The sequence below is a fragment of the Triticum aestivum genome, chromosome 2A (assembly GCF_018294505.1).
Source record: "Triticum aestivum cultivar Chinese Spring chromosome 2A, IWGSC CS RefSeq v2.1, whole genome shotgun sequence".
In the NCBI taxonomy this organism is placed as follows: domain Eukaryota; kingdom Viridiplantae; phylum Streptophyta; class Magnoliopsida; order Poales; family Poaceae; genus Triticum; species Triticum aestivum.
Genome location: NC_057797.1, coordinates 620,534,388 through 620,548,595, shown reverse-complemented (window position 1 = coordinate 620,548,595; position 14,208 = coordinate 620,534,388).

Sequence of the window (14,208 nt, the reverse complement as noted above, 5' to 3'; positions counted from 1 at the left end):
ATTTGTCTCTTACAAAACTTTGAAGATCTCAATATCCGGTTTAAGAATTTCCGGTTTAAAAAGAGTTAATCTCTCGCAAGTTCGAGTTTTCAGAAAAAAATTATAGTGACCAAAGAGAGTTTGTTGCACAACACAACTCAAACATAGGCACCCGGCGAGCATAGCTCGAAAATATATCACTTGGGGGCTTCCGGCTTATTGAGCTAAGCTATGATTACCCTTTGATCTGGCTCATAGCCACAGTTATAGGTCATTTGGGGGCTTCCTGTTCAAACATAGGTCGTATTCGAACCAAAGAGAACATAGCTGTCGTAACCCTTTTGATCGGCGCAAAGCCAAACTCACTAGGGGGCTTCTTGATCAGACTCGAATCATAGCTTAACCCCTTTTGGGTCCGACTTGGATAGTATTCGAATCAGGGTCATTAAAAACCTCTCAAGGTCATTTGGGGGCTTCCTATTCAAACATAGGTCGTATTTGAACCAAAGAGAACATAGCTGTCGGTACCCTCTTGATCGGCGCAACGCCAAAGCCACTGGGGGCTACATGATCGTATTCGAATCCTAGCTTAACCCCTTTGGAACAGTTTAGCGATCGTATTCGAATCATAAACCTAGATTTTTATTTGGTTTAAGTTTTTGCAAACAATCTTTTGGGTTTTGAGACTTTTTGCTCATATCTGAAGCATATAAGTGTGGTTTCGTTTAAACCCGGCTTGGCTTTGGACGATAAGTCGCCAGCATGTGACAATCATCATATATTTGGAAGTATTGGCTTCTAAGGATTGGGTTATCACCCTTACTGCACAGGTCATGTAAACTGGCAGTACAAATTAAATATCACAATGGTTATGTGTGAGGTATTATGACCCGCCCTGCGGTAAACCGCCAAGGGTTCTTGTGATCTACTTGTGTGCAGGGTAAGACTACATTTGGGTGGTTACCCGCCCTGGCTCTTGACGTTAAGTCGCCAGGGCATATGTTGTTTAAACTCTATGCAGGATTTGCAGAATTATGACTTATATAAATGCTTCAGTCCAAGCTCATCACTGAAATTGGTGTCTCAAAAGGGTTATCAATTATTGATTTTCTCAAGGGCTATAGGCCACCGGGTTACAAAAATTCCGGCTTACAATGAATGCTCTTGGGGGCTACCAATTACTCCTGTCAAAAATTCAAGGTACACAAGCATTAATCCATTATATTCAACGGTCCACTATTCAGTTGGTGGAGTACAAAGCTCTTAACCTTGTGGACGTGGGTTCAAGACCCATGGTGGAGACTATAGTATATGATGTTATTATCAATTATATACAAAGTCCGAGCTTAGTATTATCTTACTAAGCCGGCCCTTGGGGGCTACACATTGATGTTCAAATTTACATGGTTATATCTATAAAGTCCCTGCTCATTATTGCATAATGACCCGGCCCTTGGGGGATACACTGGTTCAAGTTTTCATGAGCATAAATCAATTACAAGTCCCAGGTTGTTGCAAGCATGACAACCCGGCACTTGGGGGCTACATGTGTGGAATATTCAGTTTATATGATTGAGATGAATAAACCGGATTTCTTCAAGGTTGCAAAATTTATTGGAGCAAGTCTTAAACCATCACTTTGTTCTGCTCAAGACTTGGGGGCTACATGTAATATGGATATAAGGGAGAAAAATCTTCAAATTATCAGTTTTGAGCAAATCAGGAGGATCAATTACATAAACTGGTGTCAACAACAATTATGACCCGGCATCATCTGTTTTATAATCTGGTAGTTTTTGGTAATGATAAACCGGCAAGTTTTACATCTTCAAACCGGCTGAATATCGGATAAGTATTTGAAGACCAAAATTATTTTAACCCGGCGCCTTGGAAGCCAACACAAGTGGATTATTCTTCACAATATTTTTCTGTGAGAAACCAACATCAGCAAATTGAGTATGAAGCTAGCTTATTTGACCCGGATTTTCTAGATGAAGGAAATGACAATTGGACTTAAGGATAATCAGGTCCCGTCTCAGGAGAATATTTAACCCGTAGCACAAGGAATTAATGATGATCATGTGCCGGCATATAAGAATTGTTAACCCGGAACACAATCTGTCAAAATTGTTCTTGTGTTTGTTTTACAGGGTCAGTTTAACATGGATAAATCCAAATTAAACTGGGGGCTAATGTCGGGGATATACCCCACGATATGACCCGGCCGGAAGTATGATCCGGCCGGACTTGGCACTTCACCGATGACCCGTCGGAGGACTGGCGACTCACGGGTCCGGCGGTTCACTGGTCAGACGACTCAAATATGACCCCGACGACGGGTCACATAGAAGACTAGGCCCAAGGCCTAGTAGGCCGGCTCATATTATGGTGGGCCAGCTTAAGACAGAAGGCATGAGGAATATTTCCTTTACGAGGAAGCAAGACCCGTACTTGTGTCCGACTTGTAATAGAGAATAAGTTAGTTCTAATCCTAATAGGACTCTACATGTGAGCCGCCCCTTCAACTTATATAAGGAGGGGCAGGGCTCCCCAAAGAGGGACAAGCAACAAGAAACAAGATCTAGGGCTAGACACAAAGAGGAGAGCCGGCTTACGGCGACTCCCTCATAATCATAATGAGACCTAGCCACAAACAACATGTAGGGTTATTACCGGATGATGTTTCCCGGGGCCCGAAGCTGTCTAAATCCTCATCTTGTGTGTTGTGTCTCTTGATTCCGCTCAACCCCTTCAAGCTACCACATAGATGCGTTGGCCTCACGACTAAGTCCTTACACTAGGACATCTGCCGTGACAATTCCACGACACATACTTTCACTTTTATTCGTTTCCTTTCCAGGTTTCAATCCCGCAGGCCCCATCGGATGGCCTAATCACCAGTCCTCTTGAAGGATAAACACACCAAGACGGCAAGAAACATAGACGTACGAGGGATTTTCAAGGTGGTTTCGTTAACGATCACTCTACCCGTTTTTCAGGACCCACATGCAGCTCTCCCTTGGTTTTTGGCATATTAAATAGCCTGTTGCTTATCGCACTACTTGTATCAATGCGCCTCGATGTATTAATCAAATTACAATGAAAAAAGTTCACGGCTGGAGCTTTAAAGCCCCAGCTTATCACCTTTTGCACCCTTTCTGTTTTCCTTCTTTTTTCACTTCTTCTTCCCTGTGGGTAACCCCATCAAGTAGCACCCATACACTTTGATACGTTTGATGTTTTCCAGGGGCTTCACAACACCCCACACCACGACAACAAAAGTCCAAACACTTTTTGTAAGTATAGTTCGGCACCCTGAATTTAGCACTATATGCATTGGCTCTGAATCATGTCTTTGGTCAATAGTTGGGTTGCCCGGCTCCTGTGCTTGCTACCTTACGTTCTGCTATGTCGGCTATAGTAGTAAAGGGAGAACTACTACGATTGTGCCTTGGTTTATCCAAAGGAGCACCTCAATAGAGAAAGCCGAAAACTGACTGTCATGATGCGGCGAGAGTCGGTCAGCTGTTCGGAGGTTGCAAATCGTTGGAGATTTCTTCCGCATTATGCGAAGGATTGGTACTTCCCGGTCAGACGCTTATAGCACTCTGGTTCGGATACTAGGGGCTGCGCCCATGTTTTTATTGTCAAACACCTATGGCTAAGTGAGGGCGTTAAAGCCGCATAGTCTGATTGCCTGGTTCGTTGCGCTAAACAACTCCTTCAAGGACCATATAATTGGATCAAGATTGTTTAGATTCCACCCCAAACACCTCCATACTACCTACGTGAGGGTAGAAGCCGACGACTGGTTAACCCTCAGATTTCATACAACACGGTCGCACAGGAGGTAAAATTTAAAAACATAACAAGCATTATATTACAAACCCACTTTGTTCTATCATACAACGTAGAAGGAACTTGAATACATTCATTCAAAGATAATATCTTCGAACACTGCATTGCTACAATGCGAGACCCCTCTAGGACATCTGCAAAGTAGCCCTCGGGTGTGCAGTGATCCTTGCCCTCCGGTGGCCCCTTGGTTGGCTCGACTGCGTCCATCTTTGCCCACCACATCTTGCAGCGGGTGAAGTTCATGCGCGCACCTTCAATGCAGGCCGATCACTTGATGACATCCAGTGAGGACATGCGTTCATTAGCCGCTTCACGAGTCCGAAGTAGCTGACGGGCATAGATTCAGCTGGCCACAACCGGATTATCAAATCCTTCATGGCCAGTTCGGCCACCCTATGCAGCTCCACCAGCTATTTCAGCTGATCGGTGAAGGGCACGGGATGCTCTGGCGCAAGATACTGCAACCAGAACAATTTCTCCGTGGATCTCCCTTCTTCGGCTCGGAAGAACTCCATGGCGTCGGACACACTGTGCGGCAGATCTGTGAAGGCTCCTAGAGAACTCTGAATCCGGATCAATAAGAAAAACATCTTCTTTATATATTTTCTTTGCATACTAAACGCCTTACCCGCCGCTATCTTCCTGGCCTCTTAGATCTCCAGGGTCTTGTACTTCTTCACCGCATCCTGGAGCTCTTGCTAGACCTCGTTCAGCCAGGCCTTCAGCTTCTTGCGAGTGGCCTACTCCTTGACATCTTTCCCCTCGGCTTCGGCGAGGGCCTCTTTCAGGGCCGCGACCTCGGTCGTCGCCCCTACAGATGTAATGACACTACGATCAGTACACATCATTTACTCTTTCCGAATATATAGTGAGCCATTGCATACCTTGCTGGTCTTCCAGCTACTTCCTCGCCTAGCCGATCTCCTCTTCGGCCCGCTCCAGTTTCTGCTTTAGTCTGGCATCTTCGGCAATGTGAGAAGTCGTAGTCAGTAGTGACGCCTGCTTATTCACATCAGACACAGTTTGGTTAGTTTCCTGCAAAATTTAATTGATCCTCTGCCTGAATTTTCTTTCCGAACACTAGACAGTGTCTTAGGGGCTACTATCTATGTGGGGATTTTCTCGATTAAACACGGCTTACCTCAGAACCTGTCAGCGGGCTGCTGCAAGCCTCGATCAGTCTGCTTTTAACGGACTGAACCTTCTCAATCACCGTACCCATAAGGATACAGTATTCTTCCACAATGGAAGCACCTCGCAGAGTTTCCAATAGATTGTTCGGAGCCTCTAGTTGGACAGAGGTCGCCGGCGGGACGGGCATGCCTCCTTCTCTTGAAGGAAACTGCTTGTCGGATTCTGGGGCCATATGGGTCTCCGGATCCATGCTCATATGGGGTCCGAACTGAGCTCGGCCCCCATCGTCATTCTCCATGGGGGCTTGCTCCCCCATGTGTCCGGCGGCCGAGGTATCGCCCTCCGGTGCCGCCTTGATGGCCTCCTGAACCTCCCCTGGCCTGGGAAGGTCCATTGGGAGACCACCTCATCGCCTCCCTTGGGCTTGGGAGAGTAAGCGACCGGCGGTGTCCCGCAGGCCATCTCCTTTGAGTCCAACGAGCCTCTTGATGAGGATCCCTGGGAGCTGTCGTGGGCCAGACTGCAATAGCATAATTAATCATGTCAGTACGACAAAGAGGAGATGTTAGATTTATGGGCATCTACGAGTCTTAGCACTTACGATGCGGCCCGAGGCTAAGTGCGGGGGCGTCGCTCCGGACTGTTGTCGACGTCCCATGCGGAGCTGCCCGCCAGCGGGCCTTTCCCCCTCTTGGGCGCCTCCGCCTCTAGATTTGTTGAGGCCGCCCTCTTCTTCCTCCCCCATCAGGGGGGATCTCTCTCCTTCTCCTCCTCATCGTCGTCGTCTTCGGAGACGGAGGAGCGGGTCTTGTCTTCGAACATCGCGTCCGAAGCGCCCTTGTGGCGGGGGCCACTCTGGACCTCCTTGGCCTTCCTCGTGGCCTTCTTCGCCGGCGCCGTATAGGGCGCCGACACCAACATCTTCGCTAAACGCGGGACGACTGGTTCTTCAGGCAGCGGAGCCGGACACTGGATCCGCTTCGCCCTCTCCATCCAGTCCTGAAGAAGCAATGATAATAAAAGGCTTAGATATCATCCTTGAAACAAAAAATTAGAGGATGCGTTGAAAACTTACCTCGTTGGCGGGGTGGTTAATATCGTTCCCGCAGTCCGAATCCGTGCCTGGCAGTATCTCGTTGCCCTTGAAGAGCAACTTCTAGGCATCTTCGTGAGTTGTTTTGAAGAGCCTCTCCAGGATCTAGTGCCTCTTCAGATTAAACTCCCAAAGGGGGCGTTTTCGACTTTGACAGGGGAGGATCCAGCGAACCAGCATCACTTGGATTATGTCGACGAGCTTGACTTCTTTATCCACCATACTCTAAACGCGCCTCTGCAGCGCGATCAACTCGTCTGATGAAGACCCAGGAGGTGAGCCGTATTGGAGCGCCGGGATTGAATTTGGCAGCTGCGACCCAGTTGGCACTGCGGGGCTCAGTGATGTAGAACCACTGTTTCTGCCATCCCTTGACGGTCTCCATGAAAGTGCCTTTCGGCCAGGAGACATTGGTCAGCTTACTCACCATGGCACCTCCGCACTCCGCATGCTGGCCATCCACCACCTTCGGCTTCACTTTGAAGAACTTGAGCCACAACCCCGAAGTGGGGTTGGATGCGGAGGAAGGCCTCACACGTGACGATGAACGCCGAGATGTTGAGGAAGCAGTTCGGGGATAGATCATGGAAGTCTATCCCGTAATAGTACATCAGCCCGCGGACAAAAGGGTGGAGTGGAAACCCTAGCCTGCGGAGGAAATGAGGGATGAATACCACCCTCTCTTTGGGCTTCGGTGTGAGGACAACTTGCGCCTGGGCTGGAAGGCGGTGGGTGATTTCTTTGCCAAGTACCCGGCCGCCCGAAGCTCAGTAATGTCCTTCTCCTTGATGGAGGAGACCATCCAATTGCCTTGGCCTCCGGATGCGGACATGCTTGAGTGCTAGCTTGAGTGGGAAGAAGATGAGAACTTGGGTGCTGGAGCTCAAGAGTGGAAGGGCATAGGAAGAGAGAAGGCGTGTGAAAGAAGGGGGAATCCTTATCCCCTTATAAGGGTAGTGAATATCGATCGCCTCCCCACTTGCCTTAAAACTTCCCTATTCCCAAGGGCTGTGTAAACGGCACAATTGTGTTACCCACACCCGCATTGATGAAAATCCCGCAATAAGGGGACACGATCTCTGCTTTGACAAGACGTGCCAAGAGAAACCGCATCTCGAAACGCGGAGCGGCGGATAAAAACCGTTCAATATAGTGACCGAACATATGTGATGTCATCTTGCAAAGAGTTGTCAGCGGATGGGACTCGTGAAATACTATATTCCTTGCGGTTGTGTGTGGTACTTACGCTGCAGATCTGGACACCTTCGTTTCATCCGAAGACTATCCTGGAGTATTCAGAAAGTAGAACCCGCCTTGCAATGCCGAAGATAATCTGCGCGCCGGACACATCGTCATTGAAGCCTGGTTCAGGGGCTAATGAGGGAGTCCTGGACTAAGGGGTCCTCGAGTGTCCGGTCTATTGATGTGGGCCGGACTGATGGGCCGTAGGGATACGAAGACCGAAGACTCCACTCGTGTCTGGATAGGACTCTCCTTGGCATGGGAGGCAAGCTTGGCGACCAACTATGAAGATTCCTTTCTTTGTAACCGACCTTGTGTAACCCTAGATCCCTCCCATGTCTATATAAACCAGAGGGCTAGGTCCGTAGAGAGGCCGAATCCTCATAATCATAACCAGACTAGAATTTTAGGGTTTAGTCATTACGATCTCGTGGTAGATCAACTCTTGTAATACTCATATTCATCAAGACCAATCAAGCATGACGTATGATATTACCTCCATAGAGAGGGACCGAACCTGGGTAAACATCGTGTGTCTTGTCTCCTGTTACCATCAACCTTAGACACACAGTTCGGGACCCCCTAGCCGAGATCCGCCGGTTTTGACACCGACACTAAGCTCATAAACAATGATGCTATGGAAGGATCTACCGGGGTTGTTAAGGAAAATCTTAACAATTGTGATGAAGATGATCCCGAAATTTTTCGTCATTTGCTTGATGAATCTTTGAAAGATGCTTGGGATAGGCTGTTGAGAATTCGAGCTAGGTATGTGCCCCAATATCAGATAGAGATATACTTGAACAGTTTTTATGTTGGTTTACGTTCTTCCCTCAAGCAAGTTTTGGATTCAGTATTTCAAAACGGTTTTCTTGAAGGGGATGGTGTTAATACTTATGAAAAGAGGAAAACCATATTTGGGCACCCCGAAGGAGAAAATGTTGAATCAACTACCCTTATGTGCTTTTATCAAAATGAAATAATTAAAGAGATGAAGGCTAGTTTAGATACGAATTTTCGCAACGTGCTTAATCTTTCTTCTGCTATCAATGGCCATGTGCTTTCACAAAATAGAAAATTAAATGCCATTGATAGGAAAATTTCCCCTCTCTTTCAAAAGAACAAAGATGACAATACTTAGATCCCTGCTTTATGCCTAGCTAAGGGTGTAAAACTATAGCGCTTGTTGGGAGGCAACCCAATGAATAAAATTTATTTTTGCTTTTTGCTTTATGTTCTTGATTGTTTTCACAATTATGCTACTGTTATGATTGTGTTTTTTATGTTTTAATTAGTGTTTGTGCCAAGTAATGCCTTTCGGATCTTCTTGGGTGATAGTTGTTTGATCTTGCTGAAAAAACATAAACTTATGCGCTCAGGAAAATAATTCTAATTTTTAACAAAAGAGAGATAAAATACCCATTCCTTTTGAAGTAGATCAATATATAAATTGCTCAGGTATTCCTAATTTTCCAGAATTTTTGGAGTTACAGAAGTATTCGAATTAGTCAGATTGCTACAGACTGTTCTATTTTGACAGATTCTGTTTTCTTTGCGGTGTGTGCTTGTTTTGATGGCTCTATGGTTTTCTTTGATGAGTTTTTGCCATAGAAAATTTGTAACACAGTAGATATAATGCAAATACAAAATATGAATTGGTTTGATATAGTACTTATAGTAGTGATTTGCTTTCTTTTACTAACGGATCTCACGAAAGTTTTGTTGAGTTTTTTGTGATTGAAGTTTTCAAGTTTTGGGTTATCTTACAATGGATGAAGGAATAAGGATTAAGAAGAGCCTAAGCTTGGGGATGCCCCGGCATCCCAAGCTATTATCCAAAAGAGAGCAAGCAACTAAGCTTGGGGATGCCCCGAGTGGCATACCCTCTTTCTTCTAACGACCATCGGTATTTTACTCGAAGCTATATTTTTATTCGTCACATACTACATGTTTTTCTTGGAGCGTCTTGTATGATATGAGTTGTTGCTTGTTTTCTTTTGTGTTTTAAGTCTTGATTCCATGATGGACACACCTATTTGAGAGAGCCAAAATTATGTCATGGCTTGTTAGAATTGTTCTCTATGCTTCACTTAAATTTTTTATGAGCTATGGACTTGCTCTAGTGATTCACTTATATCTTTTTGAGCACGGTGTGCTTTAGTATTTTTCAAGAAATGCTCACTTGCTTCACTTAGATTTATTTGAGAGTTAGTAAAATTTTCCAGAAAGTCTCTCTTGCTTCACTTAAATAAATTTGAGAGAAATAAATTTTATGCTCATGATCTTCACTTATATTTGTTTGAGCTTATCAAAAGCAACATATGAAAATTAGTCACAAAGTGATAGATATCCAAGGAGATAATAAAAACTTTCATGAAGATCATTGGACAAAATAAACTTGATTTTTAGTAATAGTTTTGAGATATGATGATGTGATATGTGAGTCATCTTGATGAGTAATTATGCTTTAGTAAGAATATTGGTGTTAAGGTTTGTGATTCCCGATGCAAGCACAAAAGTCAATAATTGTGCAATGAAATTATATCCTACTTGTGGTGCATTATTCAGTGTTAATTATGCTTAATGCTTGCTTATGAGATTATTCGTTTCTTGGCTGGTCGCTTCTCAATATTTTGCTAGTCTTAATTTTGCACTAAGTATGATCACTACTTGTGCATCCAAAAACCTTTAAACCAGTTTCGCAACATGAGTCCACTATATGTACCTATATGTGGTATTCTTTTGCCGTTCTAAGCAAATTTGTATGTGCCATGTCTAATTTTCAACATAAACTTCTCTTTTGTGTGTTTGTACCGCTCGCGGAGCGGTGAGGGGTGGCTAATATTTTCCATGCTAGATGTGTTATTCTCACGATGAGTGTTTATTCACTTGTCATTGCATGAGAGTAAGGCAAAGGTATTAGGGATGCCCAGTTCCGAAATGAAAAATGAATTTACTTTATGTTATCAAATAATAAATTCCTTGGAAAGTCTTGGTATGGAGGGCATCCGTGGATACGGCTAGCCATGGAAAGTGAAAGTATGGTTCAAAAAGGAATAAACTTTATTTTCTATTTGGGAACCGCCTATGATATATCTAGAATGGAAAGTCTTGGGAACTCTAAGTCATTTTCGTTGGTGAAAAGGACACACCTCCCAAAATATTTTTATCTCTAAGTTTTTCGCTTTGAGCTCGGGCACCTCTACAAATCCCTACTTCCCTCTGCGAAGGGCCTTTCTTTTACTTTATGCAATTTTTATTTTGAAATTGAGTCTCCATCTTCTCTTATAAAAGCACCAACTAGGAGGCACTAAGATCGTACTTGAGCATTGGGTGTATTTAATATGTGAGTGTGTTTCATGAATGGATCAATGATTGAGCATGATGGGCTAGGGATAACTTATTTTAGCGTTGATATTTTGAAAGACATGGTCGCTTGTTGATATGCTTGAGTATTTAAGTTATCATGTCAAAACTAGACTATTGCTTTGAACAATATAAAAGTCCAAATGTCCATGCTATAAAGAAAAGAATATGATATGACATGATAGGCAACATTCCACATCCAAAATACTGTTTTTATTACTTATCTACTTGACGATGAGTAGGAGTTAAGCTTGGGGGTGCTGATATGTCTACAATGTATCTACAACTTTTTATTGTTCCATGATGTTATATTATCAATCTTGGATGTTTTATAATCATTTTATATCATTTTTTGGTACTAACCTATTGACATAGTGCTATGTGCCAGTTGTTGTTTTCTGCATGTTTTTTATATCGCGGGAAATCAATACCAAACGGAGTCCAAATGCAACGAAACTTTACAGAGATGTTTTTGGACTAGAAGACACCTAATGGGCCAAGGCTGCGCCTGGGGTGTGCTCCGAGGAGAGCACAACTCACTAGGGTGTGCTAGGAGGCCCAAGCGCGCCCTAGTGGGTTGTGCCCACCTTGGGTGCCCCCCGGACCGCATATTTGCTCTATAAATACCCCAAATATTCCAGAAACCCTAGGGGGGTCAACGAAAATCAATTCCAGCCACCACAGAGTCCAGAACAACTAGATCCAATCAAGACACCATCACAGATGAGGTTCACCACCTCCATTGGTGCCTCTCTGATGATGCGTGCGTAGTTCTTTGTAGACCTTCGGGTCCGTAGTTAGTAGCTAGATGGCTTCCTATCCCTCGTTTGATTCTCAATACAATGGTCTCTTGGAGATCCATATGATGTAACTCTTGTTGCGGTGTGTTTGTTGGGATCGGATGAACTTTGAGTTTATCACTGATAAGTCTCCATCGTATCTATAATTTTTGATTATTCCATGCCAATATTATTCAACTTTCACATACTTTTGGCAACTTTTTATACTATTTTTGGGACTAACATATTGATCCAGTGCCCAGTGCCAGTTCCTGTTTGTTGCATGTTTTTTGTTTCGCAGAATATCCATATCAAACGGAGTCCAAACGGAATAAAAATGGATGGAGATTTTTTTGGAATATATGTGATTTTTGGGAACTGAAATCAACGCGAGACACTGCTCGAGGGGCCCACGAGGTAGGGGGCGCGCCCCAGGGGAGCAGGCGCGCCCTTGACCCTTGTGGCCACCCCATAAGGCAGCTGATGCCCTTCTTTCGCGGCAAGAAAGCTAATATCCGGATAGAGGTTGTGTTCAAATTTCAGCCCAATCGGAGTTACGGATCTGCAGGAATATAAGAAACGGTGAAGGGGTAGAATCGGAGAACGCAGAAACAGAGAGAGACAGAGAGACAGATCCAATCTCGGAGGGGCTCTCGCCCCTCCCATGTCATGGAGGCCAAGGACCAGAGGGGAAACCCTTCTCCCATCTAGGGAGGAGGTCAAGGAAGAAGAAGAAGAAGGGGGGCCCTCCCCCCTTGTTTCCGGTGGCGCCGGAGTGCCACCGGGGGCCATCATCATCACCGTTGTCTTCACCAACAACTTCACCGCCTTCACCACCAACCCTTCCCCCCTCTATGCAGCGGTGTAACCTCTCTCTTACCCACTGCAATCTCTACTTAAACATGGTCACTACAAGAAATCTGTTAATCCATGACGGAATTCTGGTGACGTTCCTGAAAACCATCACAGATACAGCACCGGTCCCTCCGGGTCGTCACAGAAATTGTCACGGATCAACAAGATGCGAATGGCCACTGAAATGATGCCCCATTATGACGGACAATAAAAGACTGTCATGGAAAACGTCATGGACAGACCATGTGGACCTAAGCAGGACCGTCACCGATGGCTCGTGCTGATGTGGCATGTATCCGGTGTGATGCGTATGCTGAATCCTGATTGGTCAATCCACCCTTCTCGCGGATCGCGCATCACAACCGTCCACTCCCTCAGATCACACGGTAGGCACATGGCCCAACGGTGGTTGACCGCCTCCACCACCGCTGCTCCCCATCTTCTTCTCCATCCTCCATCCCCCAATTCAACCCTATCCATCTCCCTCTCCCTCGTCCGCCGCCACCACCGGCAACCTCGGTGCCCCCCTCCCCAACCGCCACCGCCACCGACCCCACCCTCTCCCCCATCCCCTACTCTCACCTTCTCTCCTTAAACTAGGCGGCCACCAGAACGAGCAGGCCAAGGCGCTTCCCGATTTGCGGCGCTGCTTTCGGATCCGCCCGAGCAGAGCCAAAGGTCGGCTCCTGCGTTGTTCTGCGCCAAGGTTGGCCTCCTCTTCCTTCTCGGCGTGGTCCATGGCGCTAATTTAGGACGGTACCGCCTCTCCGGTTCCCAATCCCACCCCTAAATCGATAGATGGATCTCCATGGTTGATGTGTTTTCCTACTGCTCTGGTTGGTTGCAGGTGAGGCACTCAATACCATGGCCAAACGGAGGTTGGGTGATTTCCTTCCCTGACCTCGTCGCCTAGCTACTCCACCGTGAGCTTCTCGTCCCCAGGTTGTTCTTCCCCTGCTTGCTCCCTCCCTCTTCCTCTCTATCGATTGGTTGCTGCTGTATGCTTGCTGGTCAAGTACCAATCATCTCTTGCATTGGTGCTGCTGCTATGTGGATTTTTTTATATTGTTGATATTGCTCAGCTAGTGTGGATGACTGGATGTAGGTGCATGACCGTGCTCAACCTAATAGAATATTTTCAAATAAAAATAACAATTAGTGCTCAAGTAATTTATGGGTTGACTTCTAGGCATAGTTAAATGTAGCAGCAACATACAGTTTTCACAGTGGACACTACCGAGCATGCATTTTTGTATGTAGAAATCTCAAATCTTTGTAACACAACACTTGCTGGCATTGGGTAAATGACTTGCCTTCCATTAACTACAGTCTTGCATTTTTATAAAAAGAAAAAAGATGATCTCTTTCATGCAAATGTACTCTGTGAGATAATAATACATCCGCGTGTATGTGTAGTTCATTGGGCCTGTACCTCACTAGTTTGTGTTTCCCCTGTAATGTTTACCTCTGCTATCATGATGGATTTGGCTTTGCAGTCCGGTCCTTGACATATACTTCTCGTTCGAAGAATTAGTATTTTAAAAATTTAGTGTCTACGTAACATCAGTACCTTGGAATATACTACCTGTTGGAAGGATTAACATTTTATATCCTGAAAATTTGTTATTGCAGCTGCTCTTTAGCTACATAGCTACATAATATCAAATCTGACTTGACTTTATATGTTTATATTATATGGCAAGTTGATTGTGTAGCCTATGTACAGAAGCTCAGTGTGTAGATAAGTTCAGAAAGATGTCTTGTTCGGCTAGAATGTGATGAAGTAGTGTGGAATCGCTCTGAACATTTTATACATTTCTGTGTGGAATCTATTATTAATCTGTACAACATAAGGACTAATACTTTAATAGTATCTATTTAGTATCTTAACTACTGGGAGAC